Below are 4905 nucleotides of genomic sequence, written 5' to 3' on the forward strand. Positions count from 1 at the left end.
TGTGGTGTGTGTGTGTGTGTGTGTGTGTATATATATATATATATAATGAAGTATTACTTGGCAATCCAGAAGAATGAAATCTGGCCATTTGCAACTACGTGGATGGAACTGGAGGGTATTATGCTAAGTGAAATGAGTCAGTCAGAGAAGGACAAAAATCATATGACTTCACTCATATGAGGATTTTAAGAGACAAAACAGATGAACATAAGGGAAGGGAAACAAAAATAATATAAAAACAGGGAGGGGGACAAAACAGAAGAGACTCATAAATATGGAGAACAGGGGCGCCTGGGTGGCTCAGTCGGTTAAGCGTCCGACTTCGGCTCAGGTCACGATCTCGCGGTATGTGAGTTCGAGCCCCGCGTCGGGCTCTGTGCTGACTGCTCAGAGCCTGGAGCCTGTTTCAGATTCTGTGTCTCCCTCTCTCTCTGACCCTCCCCCATTCATGCTCTGTCTCTCTCTGTCTCAAAAATAAATAAATGTTGAAAAAAAAATTTAAAAAAATATGGAGAACAAACTGAGGGTTACTGGAGGGGTTGTGGGAGGGGGGATGGGCTAAATGGGTAAGGGGCATTAAGGAATCTACTCCTGAAATCATTGTTGCACTATATGCTAACTAATTTGGATGTAAATTTAAAAAAATAAAAAATTAAATTAAAAAAAAATCATATGGCAATTCAAATGTCATCTGATGTATTTACAAGCGTATATAAATTTTCATTTTTAAATGTCAGTATTGATAAAATGTTGGAACTTTTGCAACTATTTAAATTTATGATGAGTTTAATCAAAAACGTTTTACGGAATAGTTCATCAAAAATAAAAACCAATGTTCATGATTAAAAAAAAAAAGAATCAGATGCTTAACCAACTGAGACACCCAGGTGCCCTGCTTTGAGTATTTTTTAAAAAGCAGGGGATTCTGATGTCATTGGGTCTGTGGGTCACATCTTGAAGACACACGGAAGCCCTACCCCCAGTGTGATAATATTTGGAGATACCACCTTTAGGAGATTAGGTTTAAGTGAGACCCTGAGGAAGGGGCCTTCATGGTGGGATTAGAGAAAGACACGGGGGCCGCTCTCTCTCCACAAGGGAGAACACAGCTGGTGGCTGCTGTCTGCGAGCAACGAAGAGGGCTGTCGTCAGGAACCGAAATGGATGACACCTTGATCTTGGACTTCCCAGCCTCCAGAACTAGAAGCAATAAATGTCTGTTGTTTACACCACCCTGTCTGTGGCATTTTGTTATGACGACGGGAGCTGACTAAGACAACTCTGAAGTAGATACACGAAGCTGACCGCCTCTGTCATATCGGGAAAGCTGTAGCCACCAGGACACAGAGACTTTTTCAGATAGTTTCAGGTCATATTTTCCACACAAGTTCAAACCTGTATTAGGTCAGGCTCTTGGACACTTGGGTGTAGATGCTGGGTAAAGTTCTCAGTCATTGTTGTGTGGGACTGGATTCTACAAAGATATACTCTTCCCCAAAACTGTCCTAGACAGACAGCTTGTTACTTTCTGCGGCTAATAGCAGGCTTTTCTCCTTATACTTCATTTGTGTGCAGTTTTTTTTCCCCAATGTTTATTTATTTTTAAGAGAGAGAGAGAGAGAGAGAGAGAGAGAGAGAGAGAGAGAGACAGTGTGAGCGGGGGAGGGGCAGAGAGAGGGAGACACAGAACCTGAAGCAGGCTCCAGGATCTGAGCTGTCAGCACAGAGCCCTATGAGGGGCTTGCACTCACAAGCCGTGAGGTCATGACCTGAGCTGAAGTTGGACACTTAACCAACTGAGCCACCCAGGCGCCCCTGTGTACAGGTTTTCTTTGCCACTAGACCATGAGATTCAAGGAGGCAGTATCTTGACTGATCCATTTTGGTGGCCTCAGAGTTTAGTTCAGTGCCTGGCATACGTAAGTGCTCAATAAATGTTGAATGAAATGCTTATTCGTTTTTTGTTTGTTTGTTTAAGTAGGCTCCACGCCCAACGTGGGGCTCAAACTCACAACCCCAAGATCAAGAGTCACGTGCTCTCCTGACTGAACCAGCCAGGCACCCCTGAAATGCTTATTAAGTGAATTAAACCTTCAAATATTTTGAAGAATAAAGTTTGCTGCTCAAAAAAAAAAAAAAAAAAAAAATCCTTGAGGCACCCAACTGGCTTAGTCAGTGGAGCATGTGACTCTTGATCTCAGGGCTATGAATTTGAGCCCCATGTTGGGTGTAGAGATTACTTAAAAAATAAAATCTTTAAAGGGCTCCTAGATGGCTCAGTCGGTTAAGCATCTGACTTTGGCTCAGGTCATGATCTAGAGGTTCATGGGTTCAAGCCCCACGTCAGGCTCTATGCTGACAGCTTAGAGCCTGGTGCCTGCTACAGATTCTCCCAGCTCACACCCTATCTCTCTCTGTCTCTCAAAAATGAACAAACGTTAAAAAAATAAAATCTTTTAAAAAAAAGCCACACCTTTTTTATTATGGACATTTTCAAACACACAAAATTAGAGAAAACAGTAAAATAAAGTCTCACGCACTCATCACCCAGCCCAGGACCAATCATATTTCATCTAGATCCCTGTACACCCTATCCCCTTGCCCCCTCTCCCACCCACCCCCATTTTCACTCACCCCCCCTCCAACTCCCACAACACTCATGGCATGATTATTTTGGCAAAACCCCCATACATGACATCATTTCATCCATTTCCTTCAGCATCTATCTCTGAGATAAAGACTTTTAAGCTAAACAAAATATAACCACAATAACATCAAACTTAAAAAGATGGGCCACAATTTTAATACCATCAAATACTCAGTTAGTATCCAAATTTTCCCAATTGTATCATAAACAACATTTTTGTTTCGGTTTGTCAGTATCCAAACAGCCCACATGTCACACCACGCCTGGCTGATCTGTCTTTTAAGCATTTTTACCTACAAATTCCCCTTCTCTTTTCCTCTTCTTGCAACTTTTTTTGTTGAAATAGCCAGATCATTGTCCCACAGAGATTTCTACATTCGGGACTTTTCGGACTGTATTTCTGTGGTGTCATGTTCCTCTACATGTTCCTTAATCCTGCAAACTGGTAGGTGGAATTATACCTATAGGCTTGGTAAGATCCAGCCCCCCCCCCCCCATTTGGAGGTGGGTGGATACAAAATACTTTCGTTCTGGTTAGTATCATTGCATAACGAATTATCCCCAGACTCAGCAGCTTAAATTTTTTAAAAATTTTTGTTCAGGATTTTACAGGTCAGGAATTTGGAAAGGGAAACAGGTATGGCTTGTCTCTGCTTCATGGTATCTGGGGCCTTAGCTAGGGGTAAAACTCAAATGCATAGATGCACAGAGGGAGACCATGCGAAGATGGGGGAGAAGACAGCCATCTCCATGCCAAGGAGAGAGGCCTCAGAAGAAACCAGCCCTTGCCAACTCCTTGATCGTGGACTTGCAGCTTCCACAACTGTGAGACAATAAATTTCCTTTGTGGGAGCCACCCAGTCTATGGCATCATGTTACAGCAGCGCTGGCAAATGGATACACAGTTTTTAGCCTCAGAATGTATCATAGTAGGGATACAGTCAGTTAACTATATATTAAAATTATTAGAAACAATTCCCCTCAGGGTGCCTGGCTGACTCAGTCAGTAGTGCATGTGATTCTTGATCCCCGGGTTGGGAGTTCGGGCCTCACATTGGGTGTAGAAATTACTTAAAAATAAAATCTTTAAGAAAAAAAAAAAAGAATTCCTCTCTGTGTAGTTAAGTGACTAATTCAATACACAATTCGATTCATTTGTTTCTTTTGCTTTCAATGTTTGGGAATTTCTTTTTTTTTAATTTTTTTTCTTTTTTAAATGTTTTTTTTTTTTTTTTTAACATTTTATTTATTTTTGAGACAGTGAGAGACAGAACATGAACAGGGGAGGGTCAGAGAGAGGGAGACACAGAATCCGAAACAGGCTCCAGGCTCTGAGCTGTCAGCACAGAGCCCGACGCAGGGCTCGAACTCACGGACTGCGAGATCGTGACCTGAGCCGAAGTCGGCTGCTTAACCGACTGAGCCACCCAGGCGCCCCTAATTTTTTTTCTTTTAACATTTATTTTTGAGAGACAGAGAGAGACAGAGCACGAGTGGGGGAGGGGCAGGGAGCTAGGGAGACACAGAATCCGGAGCAGGCTCCAGCCTCTGAGCTGTCAGCACAGAGCCTGGTGTGGGGCTTGAACTAACAGTGAGATCATGACCTGAGCTGAAGCCCGATGCTTAACCCACTGAGCCACCCAGGCGCCCCCCACATGCCTCTTCAAAATCAATCACGTCTCCATCTTAATTTTGCATTTCTTTTGCTTTGGACTCCCCAGTTCTTTTTATAACAGCAACTGTCACAAGTCATTGAATACTTACTATGCTCCAGGTGTTGTGCTAAGTTGTTTACACTTAAGTCATGTAGTCTTGCAAGTATTATTTCAGAGGAGGACACAGGCTTAGGGAGACCAATAACATGCCTGAGCTCACACATCTAATAAGGACAGACACACAGAAATCACACTGGTGAAGGTAGAGAGTCTCTGGTATGACTCATAGGTAACAGCCAGAATAATAGTAGTAACACCTATCTTTTATTGAACACTTACTATTATACCAAGTACTAGTGCTTATTTATTAGGGTCAAAACAATTTCCTCCTCAGGGCGCCTGGGTGGCTCAGTCGGTTGAGCGTCTGACTTCGGCTGGGGTCATGATCTCAGGTCTGAGCTCAAGCCCTGCATGGGGCTCTGTGCTGACAGCTCAGAGCCTGGAGCCTGCTTTGGATTCTGTGTCTCCCTCTCTCTCTGCCCCTCCCCCGCTCATGCTCTGTCTCTCTCTCTGTCAAAAATAAACATTAAAAAAAACTTAAAA

The sequence above is a fragment of the Panthera tigris genome, chromosome A2 (genome assembly GCF_018350195.1).
Source record: "Panthera tigris isolate Pti1 chromosome A2, P.tigris_Pti1_mat1.1, whole genome shotgun sequence".
Classification (NCBI taxonomy): Eukaryota; Metazoa; Chordata; class Mammalia; order Carnivora; family Felidae; genus Panthera; species Panthera tigris.